We start from the raw sequence: 22148 nt of genomic DNA on the forward strand, positions 1-22148 counted from the left end.
TTTTTCATTGTTTTAAGTATTCTGTTTATTGTTGTGTTATTATTCAATTAATTTTAATTGCATACAAATCAAAAGGTGCAGGAATGTAACAAATAAAGGCAATCTGCATGTTGCAATTAAGTGCCTTATACTAACTTTATTTCTTGATCCACACTCATTATTCACAGAACATTAACAATGTTTCTATACTACGGCGCTAAACATCAACATATCTGATCATGCTAAAAATTTATGGGGATTGTGATGATAAGCTCTGGGCATTTTTACTCAATGTGGATTAATCTAACAGCCAATCACACACAATTATATTACGATATTTATATATCACCCAGCCCTTAAAAGGGCTCTACATAGGGATTTTTGTAATGTTTAATTGTGTTAATGTGGTGCACTGCACGTGTTCTAACAATGTATATTTTGTCTGTCCACATAATATACATTCAAATGTACTACATTGTTTTCAAGTTGCACAAACAACAATGCAAGGCTATAAAGCACTATTCATATTGGCGTTTTTTGTAAAATATGACAATGTGTTTTATACTTTTATACTTTGTTGCATTAAATGTATTCCTTTCGATAGACCATTTATTTCATGAAACAGCACTGGGAAATTCAATCTAAACCCTTCAACAAGTTTAATCACCTTATTGATAAATGTAATACATAGTAAAGTCAATAGTTTGTAAACAAAAACACATCGGGACCGGACCGCACATGTCATGCATGATATATGCATAGGGTAGGTTGTTCAGGTGACAACATTGATCCGGTTCTGTCAGTCTCCTGGGCGTTGTATATCATCACCATTATGCTTCTTTTGAGATGTGATAAGAGAACTGGGTCTTCAATATTCCTCAATTCCAAAGCCATGGTTCCCAAATGAAGTTAATGTATCCCTAGTTGTTTGTGAGTCCACTTGTGCAACAGTAAAGTCTAAAATCAATAAATAAATGCAATGTTTCCAGTTAATATTTACCTCCACACTTTATTTTATTTGTCTATTCAAACTAAATATGAGAATTTATTCCTTTGTTTACAAGCTCTTTCGACTGGTACAAAAGGCAGATTGTAATGTAACTGAATATCCTCTAATACACAATATATAACAATAAACAGAATTACAGTCAAAAGAATTATACACTTTATAATGTTTTACAGACATATCCCAAAAATAGGATTACGCTAACTTCTATAATATGCATGTATATGGAAATATGACCAATTAATTTACATTTTACCCTATAACATTTAGATAATGTAATAATAACATTTGCTCACCTGGCTGTTTTACAGCGTTTGCTCTTTCTCTCCACCGTTTCTTTTTCTCAGCGCAGTTGTGGTAAATATATGTGAAACGTCATACAGACATTTATGCCTGAGTTCAATGTTTTCTTGGTGACATGCTGCTCATCTTTCCGTGTGACGTCAACCCCTCGTCGGATTGGCTGTAGCTCGTGACATCATAGGAGGTCGAGTCGCGCGACAGCTCCAGATATCTAACAAGCTAGATATTTTTCTGGTGTCGGCGACGCGTCTGCGAGCCGTCTGCGAGCCGTCTGCGAGCGTCTTTGATGCGTTGTTGGCTCTTTCATACCAACAGATTGGCGAACGTCGATCGCCCGCTAATCCCCCGCGATTTGCACCCGATCACACCCCGACCTGTCGGCGAGCGAACGATTTGCAAATCGGGCTTAAATCTGGCTTAAAATCATGTAGTGTGAACTAAGCATTAGCGTATGACAGAGTTGGTTGCACCAGAGTCTACCATAAACAACAATGCCTGTCCCTCAACCATTATTTCTTTGAGAGGCAGTTTAGAGTATGCCTCTCGTTCAACATCAAGCAAAGCAAGTTCTTCATTGCATAGAGCGTTTCTTTCCCTTTCACACACATCAGAAAAACAGAATTAGCAAGCAGATAATATGGCATTCGAACCGCAGAAAAAACAAGATTGGACTTACCCCCTTCCGTCCGATTCTCTCCTTCCCCCTCCTGGCTTCAGTCCCCTTTTTCTTTACACCCCGCAAAGTTTCACGCGTCCACCTGGGATTCTGGTTGCTCTTGAGAATTCAGGAAATGAAAACATTGGTTTTTCAAGTGTTCTTTCTGTCCGCAATACCAGCAAATCTTCTCTCTCTGATTTTCTTGCCACTGCTTTCCCTCTTTTTCTCTCGTTCTTTTTGTTGCCAGTTCTCCTGGAAACGTTGTCCTTGTGAAGGGAAACTGTGCTGATTATGTCGTTGCTGGCACCATTTGCCCCATCTTGACAAAAGCTGAAGATAGTTGTTGATTTGCCTTTCTCTGCTTCTTTCGTTTTTCTTCGTCATGCAGGCGTTCAGCATGTAGAGAATGTGTAATGACCTCACTCCAGGCCCGGGGTGGGTAATCGGGAGAACCGGGAAAATTCCCGGTGGGCCGCTTCACTTTTGGGCCGGTCAAGAGTTTTTTTTTTTTTTTTTTTTTTTTTTTTACTTTTGTCACGTTAGTGAGTCTATCTTCTCTTAAATGACACTTCACACGTTTCGCATTGACACTGCAGCGCGCAGCCTCTGCATGGGTTGTACCATGTGAGGGAGTTTTCCCCTCCCCTCCCATAGAGTTGGTTCGGTCCATAGCACGTCCAAGAAAACTTTTCTCCGGTAGGCTGGGCCGGCCCTACCATAACAATACGCGTCTGAGAGGAGGAGGGCGTAAAACACAGGTTGAAGAAAAAATCCATTGGAGGAGGATGCTGCCAAATGTGCCAAACTTACAGATTTATTTTCAAGAGGACAAACAAAAGTGACAACAGGTAACTTAAAGAGAAATAAGCCTAGTAATGATTAGCATTAGCAACGTACTTATTTGGCTAATACCGTTGTCAAACTATTTACAAGCCAAAAAAATTTTTTGTTAAAATATTACCCTTTTGTGTATACATGGCGATTCATAGACTTTAAAAATATTATGCAAGCAGCTTCTGAGCAGTCCCCCGCTGAAAATGAGGAGGCCATGAGTAAATAACATGAATTAAAGTCATTTAACCCTCAGGTTGTGTTCACAACCCTATAACACCTTTTGTTTTCCCAGTAAAAAATGACCAGCCTAAAAAAGCTTATAAATCACTTGTTATGCCATTTACCCAATATTGTATTCAATATTTTTATCAAATTGTTTTCTTTTTTAATAAGGACTTTAAAATTTCTATTTGCATTTATCATCGGCCTCATAGCATTAGCAATGCTAATAATTTATCAACCTTTCCTTATGGAATACACTCTGGGTTATTTATATATTTTATATATTAGACAGAACATGCTGCTGGGTTAAAATTGACCCAGTGCTGGGTTGTTTTAACCCAACTGTTGGGTTATTATAATCCATGGTTGCATAACAACAACCCAACATTGGGTTATTTTTAACCCAGTATGTGTTCTGTCCAATATTTACCCATTATGGGTCAAAAGTAACCCAGCCTTTTTTAGATTGTAGAGGAATATTTTTGTTAACTTCTTATCTTAAGTGAAATATTATTTAACTTTTACCTTATTTGTTGAACCATGATATTAATAAAAACTATAGTAAGAGCTGAACTGTTGCTTTATTTATCCAATTTAATAAAAGTGCTAATTTTGAATAACACTATGGAAAAAGTGGGCCGGTCTTGGGCCTGAAACTCCCGGGCTGAAAAGTGGCCCCACTCCGGCCCTGCCTCACTCAGCTTTCCTGATTCCCATCCGATGCAGGTTTGCTTCACCTTTGTTGAAATTTCAGGTTGAAGTTCCCCGAGGAACATTTGCTTTAGGTAGGATTCCCAGGATGTTACCTCTCCTGTGTTGATGTTTTTATCTGGACTTCCTCCTCTTTCTCTTCCAAGATGCTGTCGAGGAGGATTGGTGGGTTTAGCCCAGGTGATAGTTCTTGTGCTGGCGGTGGCGGGGGTGCAGTTGGTATTCTTGGTAATGCATCTTGTGCGGGTGGTTGTGAGAGTCTTCTTGGAGGGGGTTGGAGATCACCGTCTAGAAGAGGTACCTTTGTATAAGAGAAATGTACCCCAGGCGGGGTACGTGCAGGTGCATATGGAGGAGGAAAAAAAACAGAAAGTTAGGTTCATCATGTAATGAATCTGATGTAGGAAAACATTATGCTTAATGTTTAGCTCTGACTTAGTCTGAGTCAGTTCGTCCTTGGTCTTTATCTTACTCTGTGCTCTCATTTCTCTGCCATCCGCAATGATTTTTTCCCTTAATAAAGTGAGTGCTTTTACACTCAGTGTTCCTTTAGGAGGAAAATCATACCTTTTCTCCCAGATTTTACGCTTTCCAACGCCCCCGTGCCCTTTGATTTGATCACTCGAGTATACACACCATTTTCCAGATCCATTGACTTTTACTCTCTTTCGAATTACCCTGACCCATGGTCACGAACGAAAAACGCTTACCGTATTATCTATTCAGATGCCACCACAACGGTTCTTTTCCAGATTCCGTCAGCTTTAACTTCAGAAATGGTTTAGACTCTCCCTTCCCTGAGGCCTGGGATACGGATCCCGAGACCTCTTGTCTCAGGGGTGATCAGTCAGTCTCTCCCAAACCTTCTGGAGTCTTCAGCTGTGGAATCCGCATCCTCGTCGCCATTTATTGTCGTGGAATTTTAGCCGCATCAAATAATACTCACTAAGAGTGAAAGTCAAGGATCACACAGACACACTGTCGACAGAATTTTCTTTGTCTGAATTTAATATATTCTGCAGAATAGGCTCTCACCCCCGTGGTGCTAGAAGTTTAAAAACCTAAGAGCCCCGTTTACAAGGTTGAGCACATATTTATAGTAAGATACTGAAAAACACAGTCATCCCACCTCCGCCCATGATCCAAAGATTTCATCATAGTTCCAGCGTCACTTAGAAAATAAACCTTCAATTTATCAATGACTAAGAAACATATCAGTTGAAGCACATCTGGTCAAATAGAAGAAATGATTTTGTTGAGTTTTTCCACTTGTTCATCATTTGTTACTTATGTCATTCACTAGCCCCCCTTTATCTTATCTGATAGGACTTTGCATAATGTTCTAGTCTTTGGACATTTTACTACTCAACAGATGGAAAGAACAGAAATCTTTCACTAGAACAGAAGAACAGGATTTTCCATTTAACAATTATAAGTTCATAAACTATAATTAAAATAAAAATAAAAAATCTTCCACTACAGTTATTTCTCCAAATTGGATGCCTCGTCTGGATTTTACCAGATAGTGCTAGATGAGGAAAGCACAAAATTATGCACCTTCAACACACCGTTTGGAAGGCATTGTTTCCAAAGGCTACCTTTTGGCATTAGCTCAGCACCCAAAGTATTCCACAAAACAGTGCAACAGCTTTTTGATGGAATAGAAGGAGTCAGAGTCTTCATTGATGATGTAGTGGTATGGGGCCGCTCAAAAGAAGAGCATGATGAAAGACTTCGCAAGGTCCTGGATCAAGCACAAAGAAAAATTTCTTTGTGGGGACATTTTGATGTCCCCATGAGGAAACAAATGTATAAATCAAACAGAATGATGTTTCTTGAAAATGTGAAGTAGCAGAAGGGTTTTTGTGATGGTTGGGGTTAGGGAATGGGGTAGGTAAGGGGAATATAATAGTTTGTGCAGTATAAAATGCATTACGTCTATGGAATGTCCCCACAAAACATGGAAACCAGAATGTGTGTGTGTGTGTGTGTGTGTGTGTGTGTGTGTGTGTGTGTGTGTGTGTGTGTGTGTGTGTGTGTGTGTGTGTGTGTGTGTGTGTGTGTGTGTGTGTGAGAGAGAGAGAGAGAGTGAGAGAGAGAGAGAGAGAGAGAGAGATTTTAGATTTTACAACAGCTTATAGTTGCAATGGAGAAATGTCAACATATCCACATGCTCAGCACTTATGGTGCATTCCGACCAGACGCGTAGGGGTGGGTGATTTACATGTTAAGTCAATGCAAATGCGCGAATAGACATCATGCGGCGCGGTTCGCGCTAATGGCGCGGTGCGAATTGAGCTCTTTGAGCGTTGACGCCGATTCGCAGGAAACGCTCGAGTTGAAAAATTTTAACTTTGGCGGACTTTTGCGCCGCGTTAACCAATCAGGAGCTTTCTCTAGTAGTGACGTACCTACAGGAAGCGAGCGGAGGCAGAAAGGCGAACAACAATGGAGGAGAAACTCATAATCGCCGTTTGTGGACACCCAGAGATTTACAACACCACTTCGTACTTTTATAGGGACAGGAATAAAAAGGATCTTGCTTGGAAGAAAGTGAGTGAGGAAGTCGGACAATCCGGTAAGTTGTAAAAAACGCACTTTACTCCATTTGAGCTGTGTGTATATATATGTATACCTATTGATACTTCATGCTAGCTAAAACGGCGCCAAATTCAATGTTTTCTACAACTACTTTCCCCTGACGAGTTGATGTGTTTAACCAGCGGAATTGTGCCAAAAGAAGTGGAAGGGTCTGAGGGATACCTATTTAAAGGAGAGGAAAAAGGAGACGGAGAAGCGAAGTGGGTCAGCAGCAGGGTCAGGGAAAAAATGGAAATACTCTGCGGTCCTGTCTTTCCTCGACCCCTTCGTCTCCCCACGGGAGACAAGCGGGAATATGGAGAGGGGGGAAGAGGAGATTCAGGCCGCAGGGTACGACCACCCCGAGAGCCAGAGCGAGGCAGAAGCAGCAGCAGGGCACTCAGAGACAGGAGGTGTGTTGCCAATTGAAGCAACACAACAGGGCATACATGTTGTTTTTTATGATGAAAAGTAGAAATTAATTGAAAGTGAACATTTATTTCTCTCTGGTGTAATGTGTGCAATGTTGTATTACATATAATATTTATATTTGTATTAATATTTTATATATTCATGACAGAGCCGACTGGCTACGTTGATAGCAGTGAACCTGGGTCCCTTCTGCCAGAACCTGCTGCTGCTTCTGCTTCCCGTCCTGGCCCTTCAACACCTGCTGCTGTACCCAGAGGTGTGCACAGGCAATAATGATCATGTTTTCATGCATATTATATTCAGTGGTGTAGTGGTGCTTGGAGAGGTGGGTATACTCTTAATTTATGCCCCCAGTTTTTTTTTTAAGTGGGCATACCCCATGCCATCTAATAAAGAAGTGGTTATAATGTTTATACCCTGCACTACACAACTGATTATTTACATTTGGCACTCATAGCCTCACACCACATTGACGGTTTAGAAATGAGTTTAATCCTTTTCTGCCTTCTTATTGTACAAAATGTGTTATCATTTGATACAGCACCGAGACGAGCTGGTCATAAGAGGCCTAGGGAGCAGCCATCGGAGGTGGAGCGGCAGCTCCTGGAAGCACTCCAGACGCGTCCTGCGCCGCCTCCGCCTCCATCTCCCCCGCGCTCGGATGAAGAGCTCCTCCTTATGGGTCTGGTTCCTACCCTGCAGATGGTGCCGCCTCACAGAAGAGAACATGTAAAATTTCAAATGTACAAATTATTATACGAAAACATAACAGTAGTACTCAATTTAGAGCCTACAGATTAATTTTGAGGCAGCACTTTCTGCAGGATAGGAACCAGACTTGCTCTCCTTTCTCCTCTCCTTTAATCTCTCAGTTCTTCCCAAGCAAGATTCTTTTTATTCCTGCATGAAAAATAGTTGTAAATGTTCTTTGTATATAGTTTTTATATTTTTTATGAGATTTTTATTTATTTTGACTAATGAAATGTTTTATACAATCACCAAAGTTGAATAAATTATTTTGAAATATGACTTAATGCCTGGTGTGATTCTAATGCACAACAAAGCAAGTGTTTTATCACATAAACTTGATTTCAATATGTGACACATTCATTTTGTATTGAATGCTATTTTTTCCATATCTAAATCTTGATTTTCTGAAACATTACTTTATGGACAGTGTTGTGGGAGGGAAACAAAGAAATCACAGGAAAGTTTAATTACGTTGAGGCTGGCTCCATTTATTATCAATACAAAAATAAATGACGGTATAAATTATTTTACAGTAATAACCTGAACAAAGAAATTGCACATACCTATAGAATTATTAAACATCAAAAGAGGAATGACATTGTTCAGCTATGTTACTTATGAATGTGACAAACTTGCAGTCATACATTTCTGAATTAGATGAACAACTCCAAATATGGGATTGTTTACCATGCATGGACTGCTAATAATGTATGCTTTTATCACTGGTAACACTTTATGTAGTTTCATGTTAACTAATGTAGTTAACTAATGATGAACTGCACTTATACAGCATTTATTAATCTTTATTAATGTTAATTTCCACAATTACTAATACTTTATTAGAATTTGATTAATGCACTGTGAAATAACATGAACAAACAATGAACAGCTTTATTTCTATTAACTAACATTAACAAAGATTAATAAATACTGTAACAAATGTATTGCTCATGGTTTATTCATGTCAGTTAATACATTAACTAATGTTAACTTATGAACATTATTATAAAGTGTTACCTTATCACTTTACCTTATATACTACCGTGGAAAACCTACCATTTAAAAAAGGTAATGACTCAGGGTCTAAAATTAAATGTGCGTGTTGTGGTGGACCTGACAGCCTGGAACTAGGCCAGCAGGAGTAGAGCAGATGGATAGACCAGACACAGTGCAGCCATGACCTGCTAAAGAAAGGAGGCAAAACAAAACAACATACAAACCAATAATCTTACATAGAAAACATATTGCATTTAATTGTAAAACACACACATATATACATACATATATATGTGTGTGTGTGATATATATATATGTATGTATGTATGTATGTATGTGTGTTTTAAGATTAAATGCAATATGTTCTATGTAAGATTATTGGTAATGGAGGTAAAATTCTTTTATGATGCTCTTTATAGGTTTGTGGGTGGCTCTTAAAAGAGCCGTTGTGGGGAAGTCACAAGTAGGACTTCAAACACTACTCTGTCAGCTGCCATGGTACTGCTCCCTCCGCCGAGAAGTGTGCCATGAATACATCCCTCACCCGGACAGCCTCTCTGGAGGAGTTGTTTGCCGCAACCCGACCCAGACCTGGCAGCGGCTGTTCTCCAGCATTTCCTGCGCCCCTCATAGCAGGTGCCTCTCTCCCCTCTGAACATCTTATGAAGTTGTGGAGAACACATGTAGCCTTCACACACTTCTCTGCAACTTCAGGCTTTAGCTCGATGACCCGCTGACCACCTCCACTGTGAGGAGAGGATGCCAAAGGCGTTCTCCACCATCAGCCAGGCTCTGGAGAGACGGTAATTGAAGACACGCCTCTCTGGAGGAAGGGAGCGTCCAGGAAAGGGCCGCATTAGGTTCCTCCGCAGCGGAAATGCTTCATCAGCCACAAAGACATGGGGCTGGGGTTCTCTTTCTTCAGCTCCAGGCAGAGACTGGTCAGGAGGCAGATGAAGGGTGCCAGCCTGGAGAGCCTGTCCAAAGGCGGAGTTCGCCAGAATCCCACCGTCACTGGTCCTGCCGTACCCCCCAACATCGATCACTCGGAAGCGATACTTCGCATCCACAACTGCAAGGAGAACGATGAAGAAGGTCCCCTTGTAATTGTAGAACTGGGATCCTGAGTTGGGGGGTGCCTTCATCACCACATGCTTCCCATCCACCGCTCCACAGCACAGAGGGAAGTTCCACCGCTCCTGGAATCCAGGTATCAGTGGTGGGCACAGCCATGTAGTCCTCCACAAGGCAGTCCCAGATGGCAGTCACTACCTGGGGGATGATCTGGCACACAGTGGAGACACCAACCCTGTAGCTGGACGCTATGGACCTGTACAAGTCTCCAGTGGCAAGAAACCTAGAAAACATTGTTATAAATATTATTATAATATTATATTAATATATTATTATTATTATATTACTATAAGCAAACTGCAATACAACCACTTTATTGAATTTAAAGGAAGCCTAAATCAAAATTTAACAAGGATTAAACTGTGACTGAAAAACCAGGACTAAATTACAACACAGGACAAAAGTAGGACTCAACCAGGTTTAAACCACTATTATACTAGAACAAAATCAGGTCCACATAAAACTAAATCAGTACTTAAAATACAAAGACCTACTGAGCACCAACAGTGCCCTTACAAAAAATAACCATAGTTTTATTGTGGTAAAGTGTAGTAACCATGTTTTTTGGTGTATTTATTACTATAAGCAAACCCATGGTTTTACCACAGTTGTCACGGGTGAGAACCAGGTAAGACACGATGAAGCGGGGAGCGGATCCAAGTGCAGTTTATTCCATAAAATGTGTAAACAAAGCAAAAACCAAGAGCTAGGGAACACACAAGGGACTAGAAACATCTAACAACAAACCACCAACACAGACTGAACAAGCAGGGTATATATGCATGACAATAACCAATGACAAAGCAGGAACAATGAGTAACTAGGACAACACACAAGGGGAGAAGCATGATCACAATGAATATCCATGGTTACAAACAAGGGTGCTGAGACACTAATTAACACAGAGAGATACAAATGGGAACAAGGGTATACATGCACACAAGTAAACACAGGTACAAAGAGACATGAGTATAAATCAAAACACAGGAATTACAAAACACCAGATTACAGGGACACAGGGGGCACTACGTTACAACAGTAACCATAATTAAACTATCATTTTTGAAAACTATGGTTTTCAAAACCATGGTTATTTTGTGATTACCATGGTTTTACTACAATTACCATGTTTTTGTGTTTTAACTGTAGTAAAACCATGGTTGATTTGGTATCCGTAGTTGGAAAAACATTGATAGATAGCGTATTTTTTCATACTGTATTTAATATATCCCTTACGAAAATTAACCATGGTTTAACAACAGTTAAAACAAACTAAAGATGGTTATTGTAGTAAAACCATGGTAACCACAAAGTAACCATGGTTTTGAAAACCATTGTTTTCAAAAACCAGTTAAATCATGGTTAGTGTAGTAAAACCATGGTTTTGCTCATAGTAATCAATACACCAAAAAAAACATGGTTACTACACTTTTACCACAATAAAACCATGGTTAATTTTTGTAAGGGATATAATATAATGTATTTAAAATAACGTTACATATAAATTTACTAACCGAAGACAGATAGACAGGCGCTCCGCAGCTGGGATAGAGCGCCTGTAGTTGGTGTCCTGAAGGGTGATCCTTGCTCCAACGCGGGACAACAGGTCATCAAATTGGGCGTGAGACAGGCGGAAGTACCGCTGAAAGCGGCCGTCATCCAGGCGCAGCTCCTGGAGCAAATGATGGAACTCACCAAACTGCAAACGTCTCCGGAGGGTCGGATGGACCCAAGTACGGCGACGCTGACTCCTACGCCGCTGTTCTGCTCTCCAGAGCAAATACAAACCGCCAACTCTCTCGATAAAAGCACACTCATCATCAGCCATCTTGCAAACATACAACCGCATAGCACTGGCCCCTCCTACAAGAAGCGGATTTTGCCTCGGACGCGCGTCAAATGCTTGCTTTTTCCGCGCGTCTACTCCGCTCTAGACGCGCGAATGCATTCAAAAGGTTCAATCGTTTAACTACGCGCGAATAGCGCGTTTTTGCCGCCCCTAGCGCGTCTGGTGGGAACTCACAGTTAGGCTTGCCCTACGTTTTGAGGCAATGTTCCCAGCAGCAGAGAACAAGCGCTCTTAAGGTGTTGATGTTGCTGGGATCCCCAAGAAAGACTTTGCCAGCTGTGCCAAGCTTGGATATCTTTCTTGATTTTTTCTCCACCATGGCAGTGGTTTATCCTTTTTGGAAATAGGCTGTTCACCAAAATACTCCAAGACCTCCCTCTGCACTGCTCTGTTCATCTGGTCATCCTCATCCTCTCCTTCATCCTCATCCTCTGATGATGATCCCAGAATACTTTTCTGATGTGATCTACCTGGAGTGTGTGTAGCTGATGTGGTGGCAGTGGCTTCCTTTACCCTTACATGTGTCTGTTTTGAGTCCTTTCTGGCAGCTAGTGCCATTGATTGAATAGTAGTTTGGACCTTCAACACCTCTTCCACAGGCAAGAACTTCAGTTTTCTTAACCTGGGGTCCAAAGCAGCAGCCAGAAGGACGGGGTTGGGAGAATCAGGTAGAAATTCATACAGCCCTTGCCACCTCTCTGTGATCTGCTGTGCAGCAGAAGCCTGAAATGCCTTTACTGGTGCGGTTTCGGGTTCTGCAGCCAGTGTGGACTTTTTAAGGTTTTGGACCAGCTGTGGAAGAGCAGAGAGGGAGAGGGTGACATACTGTTCTCCACTAAGAAACTCTGTAGCTCCTTCAAATGGCCCAAGGACCTGTGTCAACTCCTCACTGATGTGCCACTGCTCTGGCTTTAGATCCAGGTAGTGGTGTTTACCTCTTGTATTGACTGCTGGATCGGAGAGAGCTGCAGTCACAGGCCATCGCTGTTCTAGGAGTCTTGATAACATGTGATACGTACTGTTCCACCGGGTACTGACATCCTGTATCAACATGAGTGGTGGATATCCCATCTGCTGTTGTTTTTCTTTAAGCTTAGTGCAGGCCAGTTCACTCTTCTTGAAGTGTTCCACTAAGCACCTAGCAGAACCCACACAACTAGCAATTGTTTTGTTTTTGAGTGTGCTCTGCACAACTAAATTTAAAGTGTACCCTGCACATCTCACAGAAGCCCACCCATGCCTCTCTCTAAGAATTCTTGCTGCTGCCACCACATTGGCCCCATTGTCATGGACAACTGCCTTTACCTTTTACAAGTGGAATCTCAAATTTGGCAGTTGTCTCCTTTAGCCAGTCTGCAATGTTGGCTGCAGTGTGTCTCTCTTCTAAGGGCATTGTGGTTAGAGAGAGGGACTTCATCTCCCAATCTTCCCCTAAGAAGTGGCATGTCACCCCCAGGTAGGCCTCTGTTGCCACACTGGTCCAAATGTCTGTTGTCAAAGCAACACACTCTGTTTGCTTTAGTACAGCTTTTAATTTTTCTGTGATGTCTCTGTGTTTCTTCTCCATCAGTTGTGTGAAATATGTTCTTGATGGCAGGTTGTATTTAGGATTAAAAGTTGAGATCATGTCTCTAAATCCCTTGTCTTCCACCATGGACAGTGGTCTCATATCGGTCACAAGCATGTTCAAAATGCTCTCTGTAAAAATCGCAGCCTCTTGAACAGTGCATGACTGAGCTGGGCGAACAAAGTTGTCCATACTCATTTGTGATGTGCTGAGAGGGAGAAAAAGAGGAAAAGCAATTTAATAAAGAAAATTATGCATGACCATTCAAAAACCTGTCTGGGGTTCTGACTATACAAAGCTTAATGTTAATGCAAATGGGTGAAGTGTCCCTTTAACAAATAATATATCATTTCTGGGGTGAGCCTTTTTGCTATGGTAACCTAGCAACCTGTGTGTGTGTGTGTGTGTGTATGCGTGCCGTGCGTGAGGAAGAGTGACACCCCAGTCAGACCAGTTTCTTCATTGCAGTTTGGTACGGTAGAAATACATACAATCATTTTCACACTGAATTTTGCTTGCATTACTTGAATTGCAATGCATTTTACGTAAAGCATCCATTTGAAAAATCGCGTCATAACATCACTTCCCGGTGTATACAGTGAATGAATGCTGAAATTATTGTTGCGTGGTTATATAAAAGTTTTAGCATATGTGATGCATTGCCACGATATGTCTGACTGGCGCGTGAGAGACGAGGTTGCATGCTTGTTTGTGTGTGTGTGTGTGTGTGTGTGTGTGTGTGTGTGTGTGTGTGTGTGTGTGTGTGTGTGTGTGTGTGTGTGTGTGTGTGTGTGTAAGAAGGGTTTCTTTTTTAGGCTATACTCTCTTGCAATTGAACGTGAATACGTTTACTACTTAAAAACATCAAAGCTAAACATCATATCTAGTCAAACCGCATCACGACATTGCTACAAATAAATTATAGGATTAAAATCAGCAAACATCAATGTATAAGCTTAGACTACATTACCTTGTTTCAGCAACGCATGGTGAAACAGCATGAAGTGGATGCTTTCGGTTCAGATGCTGGATCATTGAAGTTGTGCTGCTGTGGAATGCCAGGTCGACTTTGCAGTAGACACATTACACCTTGTTCTCTTCTTTTTTAAGAATGTAATGATCCCAAACTTTAGACATTCTCTGCCGTTTATTTTTATCTTTACCCTCCGCCATCGCGCCAACCGCATTCAAAATGTATCACACGCTATGGTGTGCTTCCGCAACATTGAACAACGGTCTGTGCGAATCAGATTCCTGCGCGTATAGTGCGCGTCATATGAATTTAACGAGGCTTCGAGGCTGAGTTTTTGCCTCGAGGAATTTTTTGAATCGAGTAAATCGAGTAACTCGATGAATCGTTTTAGCCCTACTTATCAGTAATCAGGGTTCCGTCAAAGCACGCACAGGTCTAGAACCAGCTCTCAGGGGCCCATGGACTGCCTGAAGACCGTGATAGAATGTCTTCATGTTGTGTCAGTCTGCAGCAGACTGTAGTTCCTCAGCTTTTGACTGCCACCATCTATTCTTCATTTCACGCAGGTAAGTTTGTGCTGTATTTCTTGCCCGAGTATATGCTGACTTCTTTACAGTGCTAGGTTTATCATTGACCCATGCCAAGTGAGCTGTGTGCATGGTGTTCAATAGGGCTTGCGCTTTGACATCCTGTTCGTCAAACCAGTCCTTATGTTGGAATGTGGTGAAGCCGAGGACTTCAGTAGCTGTGTTGTACGTGAAATCCCTGATTTTGGACCATGTCTCCTCAGCATTAATGGCAACTTGATTGTCCAAGGTGCTGAACCTGTCTGAAAGAGTCTGACAAAAGTTAATGTGGCAAGAGTCAACACGAAGCTTATGTGGCAGGGTAGTTAGATCCTCCCTGTAGTGACGTAAGATTATTGACAGCCTATGGTTCGCTAGGGAAGGGTGGATAAAAGGCTGCTTGGTGCCGACCGGAGGTGCGTCATCTGTTCTGTGCCTGCGCTCTTCCTGTTATTGGCATTCAATGGAGGTCTGTGTATAATACATAGCCGTGCGGATCTTTTAGCACCGCTTGTGTCGCTTGTGGGGCTTTGTGTACACTAAGGAGGTAAGCATTTTTAGCATTTGGCTTTGTCGTTTAATACCGGCTTATATTGTTAACGCTAGCGCTTTGTGTTGGTTATAGCTTATTGCAAAGCAGCCGTTACGTTCGCCTAGTCCCAGGTACGTAAGACATCTAGTGCATTGCCAGAAGTTTAAGTTGGTGTGGTGTGGGGATCAGCTATGTTTATCTTTGCTGCAGCCTTCCCATGTGTCTACCACTGGTGTTGGCGCAGCGTTTAGCGGCGTAGTCCAATACATACTGCCTGGCATTATCCCTTTGATCTCTCGCGGATATTGACGTCAGCTCTGCTAGTTGGTGTGGTGAACTGCTGTGTTACCCGGTATGTGTATTATATTTGATTTGTCATTTATATACTTTAAATGGATGTATTAATCATGCGTGTTATCTGTTAGGGTTAAGACTGTGCGTGCTGCATTCCTTACTACTACCACATCCTGAAGCACGCTGCTGTTTTGTTCCTGCTGGAATTTGTTTTCTTTTCTTTCTTTTCTATATATTTCTGATTGTTGTTTATTATTTGATTTGTTCTGAATGATCTGGCGCGTCTGTTTAAGCCTGCTCCTGTTGTGGCTGTATCTAAAAACATTCTTCCCGCACGTCTAAAGGACGTGTTCATTCAGATTTGTTTCGTTTATTATTTTTCTTTATTACTCCCATTCAACTCAGTGCTCTGAGATTTTCTTTTGGGATTTGTTACTTTAAGTTTCTTAGGATTTTCTCTCTTTGAGGTTATTATTTAGCTGTCAACTTATTATTATTTTTTGTTCATCTATCCTCATCTATTTACTTTGGGTAAATAGTAAATTAACATTTACTTTCTATTGATATTTGTTTGTTTTGTATTATAATTGCAGGAGCTGTGTGTCCGACGGCAGTGAGACTTTCCCTCTGTCTTGGTTATAATTTTTCCGAGTCACCGTGTGCTGTGTTTGCTGTGTGAGCACCAACGATAAAATCACTGGTATTGGAATGTGTGTGCGTGTGTATGTGTGCACCTAGCGTGATTTCTTGTGCTTTCTTTCCTTAGCTCTTCTGATGCCAATAGACTGCAGCCCTGTAATTGTGAAGTGTTTTTGTGATTTACCAGTCTCAGCTATTAGCTGAGTGATGACCATTTTATCCTTGTCTGTCTTTTAATATTTGTACAATAAATTACAACTCAAATTTTGCTACCCACGTCTCTTGCTCATTTCATTCAGTGGAATGAACCTGGGTTCCTTAACGTTTAAGTGAACTGTGATTCCCTGGTGTAGTTTCAGGGTGGCGTAGTCTATTTTTATACTTTTAAGTGTTGGTCATTACTTTCAAAAAGACCATTCTGCCACATTTTGGCGTAGTCGGCAGGGCCCACTAAATTGAACAGAGACGTGGGTGAATATTACTTTACCAGCTGGTATTGCCCTTATTGATTTTGTTGTTATTTGCAGGAACAAGACAGCAGCGTAGACTCTTTTTGAAGGGTCTGTTTGGCCTTCCCTCTTGGTTGCATTCCGGTCCCCATTTATTCCCTGTCCTGCCTTACCTAGCGGTAAGTGTTTTGTTAAAGGTTAACTATGGCAGAAGAATTACAAGAACTTAGGGATCTTGTGGTCCAATTAAGGGCTGATAATGAACGCCTTAGACACGAACAGACCCAAATTGTCATTCCAGGTCCCAGTACAACTCCTATTTCTACCACCTTACCTTCTGGTGCACAGCAATCTGCTGGTGCAAGTGCCCCACCTACTGAGCGATTTGTGTTTGTACCCCGAGATAGAAAATGCCCAAAATTTAGCGGTAGGCCGGGTATTTCCATTAATGAATGGGTAGAAGAGGCCCAGGCCTGTATGCGGGTTCGCCATTTGTCTAGGGCTGATCAGGCGTTCTTTCTTTTTGATCATCTAGAGGGGGAAGCTCGGGATGAGATCAGGTTTCGATCTGAGACAGAGAGGGGGGATCCAGATAAGATAATTCAGGCCTTAAAGGAACTGTATGGGTGTTCTTTATCTTATGTTGCATTGCAACAGGCCTTTTTCTCCAGGAGGCAACAAGAGGGAGAAACACTTTTAGAGTTCTCGATTGCATTGATGGGCCTCCTGGAGGGGGTAAAACAGCAGTCACCGCACGCCATACCAAACGCAGAAGCTCTATTGCGTGACCAGTTTGTCGAGCATGTGCTCGATATTGGTCTTCGTCGGGAACTTAAACAATTAGTCCGCCGTGACCCCACCTCTTCCCACTTAGATGTTCGTAGCGAGGCAATGCGCTGGGAGCGGGAGGGAATGCCTGGGGGTGCGAGAGGGCGAAGTCAGTCCGTACCAGTGGCCTATGGGGTCCAGTATGCCATACAGGGCGAGTCGCAGGCAGTTCGTTTGAGCTCCCCTCCCAAATCGGAGCTAGCAGAGTTACGGGAAATGTTGAAGGCACAACAAGAACAGTTAAACCAACTTACCCAAGGTTTCGCTCGCTTGCAGGTCCCTAATTCATATAGCCGGTCCCCACGTCACAGTAATATAGTATGTCGGAGGTGCCAACGTTCTGGCCATTTTGCCCGGGAGTGTGATGGAGAACGTGTTCTCCCTCGCTCTCCAGCAGTAGGTACATCTTCGACTGGGGATAGGCAGTTTCGATCTTCACAGCCGTCGGAAAACTAATCCCACCGGGCTGCGGAGTCACAGCGCGGATGGGGAGTCGTTTGGCTCAATTGTTGTAAACCGTTTGACTTCTGTCTCTCGTTTGGTGTCCTCCTGCCCTCATCTTAACGTGCTCATCGGTGGTGTTCAAGTGCCATGTTTAGTGGATACCGGTTCTATGGTGTCCACGATCACCGAGAGTTGCTTTCATCAGCATTTTGAACCATGGGGGCAGGAGCGTCTTAGGTCGTGTCAATGGTTGCAACTTACCTCGGCGAATGGTCTTGCAATTCCTAATATCGGATATATGGAGCTCGATGTCGAACTTTGTGGTAAAGTAGTACCGGAGTGTGGAGTGCTGGTTGTCCGAGATCCTCCTGGTGGCACCGGTGGGCATGTCCCGGGTGTTTTGGGGATGAATGTCCTTGGCCGGTGCTACCAGGAACTCTTTGGGCAACACGGTACATCCCTTTTTGATTTACCGGCAGTGTCACAGGCCCCTAGCTCCGTCACAAAGGCATTACAACATTGTAGTAAGGTTAGTGTTCAGACCTCTGTCGATCGCGTTGGTGGGGTTAGAGTGCGGGGACAGGGGGTGTGCCACATTCCGGGTGGTACGATGAAGCTGGTAGCAGCAACCTGCTCGGAACATTACGCTACTGGTACCGTGCTGTTTGAGCCTTTGGATGCAGGGTTACCTGCTGGTTTGTTGGCCTCTCCTGCACTGGTTCAAGTGACCCGGGGCACGGTTTATATTCCGGTGGTGAATGTGGGTACCACTGAAGTCATCCTTTACCCCAGGACGTCTTTAGGCACTTTGAGTGGTGTCTTTGTCATTAGCTTGCCAGAAGGTATTACTGAGGTAAGGTCTGTAACTGCTACTATTGGTTCCCATAGTTCTTTGGTCTCCTCTACTGTGGAGGACCAGATTGAGTCTGTAGATTTGTCAGTTTTGGCAGGGGAAGAGCAAATTCAGGTTCGGGCCTTGCTTCATAAATACAAATTTGTGTTTTCAGCTCACGAGGGTGATCTGGGGTGCACTAACCTCCTGTCCCACGATATTCCGCTTGTGGATGATACCCCTGTCAGGCAACGGTATAGCCGTATACCACCTTCGGAGTATGAGGTAGTAAAATCCCACATTAATCAACTGCTTGAGGCACAGGTTATCAGGGAAAGCTGCAGTCCATATGCGTCACCTATTGTTTTGGTCAAGAAGAAGGACGGTAGTCTACGGATGTGTGTAGACTATCGTCAACTTAATTCTAAAACTAGGAAGGATGCTTTCCCGTTGCCTCGTATTGAGGAGTCCCTTGATGCCCTGACAGGTGCCCGCTGGTTTTCCACTATGGACTTAGCCAGCGGGTACAATCAAGTGCCTGTTACTGAAGCTGACCGGCCTAAGACGGCTTTCTGTACCCCATTTGGCCTCTTTGAGTGGAATAGAATGCCATTTGGCCTTTGTAACGCTCCCAGCACCTTCCAACGCCTTATGGAAAGGTTGTTCGGTGACCAACAGTGCCAATCTTTGCTTTTGTATTTAGATGACATTGTGGTGTTCTCTTCCTCCGTGGCTCAACACCTTGAGCGTCTGGAAGTGGTCTTGGGCCGGCTAGGGGTTGAAGGACTTAAAGCTAAGTTAGGGAAGTGCGCATTTTTCCAACGGGAGGTGAAGTATTTGGGGCATGTGGTGTCGTCCCAAGGTGTGGCTACAGATCCGAGTAAAATTGAGGTGGTAGCTCAGTGGCGCACTCCTACAAGTCTGTCCGAGTTGCGTTCGTTTCTGGGTTTTGCCAGTTATTACCGCCGGTTTGTGGAGGGGTTTGCCAAGTTGGCAGCCCCTCTGCATAAACTGGTGGCTGAACTGGCAGGTGGCAGGACCAAGAAGCGTAGAGAGGTAAGTTTTAATGGTGCCTGGGATGAGATTTGTCAGGATAGTTTTGAGGCCTTGAAGAGTAAACTCACCTCTGCCCCTGTGCTTGCCTATGCCGACTTTGCTTTGCCATTTATTTTAGAGGTTGACGCTAGTTTTAGTGGGCTGGGGGCAGTTCTTTCGCAAGAACAGGGAGGAGCCGTGCGACCAATCGCTTATGCCAGTCGCAGTCTTAGGCCCACTGAGCGCAATATGAACAACTACAGCTCTATGAAGTTAGAGTTTTTGGCGCTCAAGTGGGCATTGACTGAAAAGTTTCGGGAATATTTGTTGGGGCACAAATGTGTTGTCTTCACTGACAACAACCCCCTTAGCCATCTGTCGTCTGCAAAGCTTGGGGCAACGGAACAGCGTTGGGCAGCACAACTTGCAGCCTTCGATTTTGAAGTAAAGTATCGATCAGGCAGATGTAATCGAAATGCAGATGCTCTGTCGAGGCAGCACCCACTTGACTCTAGCATGGTAGGGGACTTGCTTCCAGGCACTGCAGTTCCTCATGCTGTACAGCAAGTTGGAGGCACACCGGCAGCTGTTGCAGCCACTCAAGCAATGATTACAGTTCTGCCCAGTTACACCGCTGCTGATCTGAGCTCCTTGCAACAGGCCGACCCAGTGATTAAGGAAGTATTGCCCTTCTGGAAACGAAAGGTGTTCCCTAGAGCGGAAGAACGCAGACGGTTGTCTAAGCTGGGGTTGACCCTGCTCCGTCAGTGGGATCGTTTTGTGGAGAGAGAGGGTGTACTGTATTGACGGGTGTTCCGCTCTGATGGGGGTGAGGAGCGTCTTCAATTGGTGTTACCCACCACCTTGAAGTCTGAGGTATTGAGGCAGCTTCATCAAGAGCACGGGCACCAGGGGAATGAACGTACCACTGAGTTGGTACAGCAGCGGTGTTATTGGCCTGGGATGTCATCTGAAGTGGCACGGTGGTGCCAGGAGTGTGAAAGGTGCCAAGTTGCTAAGCATGGGGGCCCTACTGCCCGTAGTTTCATGGGCCATTTGTTGGCTTTGAGACCTAACGAGATTCTAGCCATTGACTTCACTGTGCTTGAACCCTCTCGTTCAGGAGTTGAGAATATCATTGTGATGACTGATGTTTTCACTAAATTCACCATGGCTGTGCCCACACGGGACCAACGGGCAGAGACTGTGGCCCAAGTTCTAGTGGCTGAGTGGTTTTTTAAATTTGGGGTCCCTGGTCGGATTCATTCCGATCAGGGCCGTAACTTCGAATCCTCTCTCATCCAACAGCTCTGTCACTTGTACAAAGTCGATAAGTCTCGCACTACTCCCTACCATCCGGCCGGTAACGGCCAGTGCGAGCGCTTCAATAGGACTTTGCATAATCTCCTCCGCACACTGCCGGTTTCTCGAAAAAGGGACTGGGTGTCCTGTCTTCCGCAAGTCCTTTTCTGTTATAATACCACCCCACATCAGACCACTGGTGAGTCCCCATATTTCTTGATGTTTGGGCAAGAACCACGGCTCCCAGTTGACTTTTTGTTGGGCAGAGTCCAGGAGGTGGGGGTAGGTAATGTTCATGAGTGGGTTGTGGAACATCAAACTAGGCTCCATGTGGCCTTTGAAGGGGCACGTGATCGGCTAAGGGTGGCAGCGGAGAGACGTAAAACGCATCATGATCAGAATGTGCGGTGTGTGTCACTTGAGGAGGGCCAGTTGGTTTACCTCCGTGAGTGTGGCATGAGAGGTCGCCATAAGATCCAAGACTTGTGGAGCCCAATTGTGTATAAAGTAGTGAAGGCACCTGTTGCAGGGGGTTCAGTATATACAATTGCACCGGTTGATGAGTTGGGTAAGGTAAGGCATGTTCATCGCTCTTTGTTGAAGGCTAAGATTTTAGGGGACCGTCCAGTTTTGAGCCCTCAGGATAGGCTTTTGGCGGAGGGGGCGCTGCCTTTAGAGGATGAGCCAGATGAGGGCAATTTGCTAATTTTCCTGCCTGAAACCCCCCAGGCTCAGAGTCCGGCTGTTAGTAATTTAGTCCCTGCAGCTGTTCAAGCTCCCTTGGATGTTTTGGACCCTTGTCCCCCTGGGACGGTACCTGTGATACCAGTAGCCCAAGGACAGCACCATTCTGGGGAGATGGGTCTCCCTTCGGGATCTGTTACTGTGTCTGCAGGCCAGCCAGGTACTGAGGTAATGGCTTTGCGGAGGTCAACGAGGCCCAGAGCAGGTCAGCACTCGAATCTCCATCACCTGCCACGGTCAGTGGAAGTGCCTGGTGAGGCTGTGCCCCTAGGTGGGTCCGTTTCCAGTGGGATCTCTGCCATTTTCAGGCCTTGGAATTGATAAGGGGAATTGTGGGGTTGCCGTATTCTATCGTCGGGGCGACGATACAAAAAGTAGGGGTAGATTGTGGCAGGGTAGTTAGATCCTCCCTGTAGTGACGTAAGATTATTGACAGCCTATGGTTCGCTAGGGAAGGGTGGATAAAAGGCTGCTTGGTGCCGACTGGTG

General features: G+C 43.8%; 2 long non-coding RNA genes across 2 annotated transcripts; one reads left to right on the plus strand and one right to left on the minus strand.

Moving 5' to 3' along the window:
* LOC135758097 (uncharacterized) lies at nt 1-1731 on the minus strand. Its single transcript, XR_010536421.2, has 2 exons — nt 1282-1731; nt 1-936 (listed from the first exon to the last, which is right to left on the minus strand). It is a non-coding gene; the product is annotated as an uncharacterized lncRNA (long non-coding RNA).
* A 13161-nt stretch (nt 1732-14892) lies between these two features.
* Nucleotides 14893-16885, plus strand: LOC135758102 (uncharacterized). The gene is made up of 4 exons (XR_010536424.2): nt 14893-15107; nt 15186-15223; nt 15303-15444; nt 15980-16885. It is a non-coding gene; the product is annotated as an uncharacterized lncRNA (long non-coding RNA).
* The last annotated feature ends 5263 nt before the right edge of the window (nt 16886-22148 follow it).

The sequence above is a fragment of the Paramisgurnus dabryanus genome, chromosome 6 (genome assembly GCF_030506205.2).
Source record: "Paramisgurnus dabryanus chromosome 6, PD_genome_1.1, whole genome shotgun sequence".
Taxonomy (NCBI): Eukaryota; Metazoa; Chordata; class Actinopteri; order Cypriniformes; family Cobitidae; genus Paramisgurnus; species Paramisgurnus dabryanus.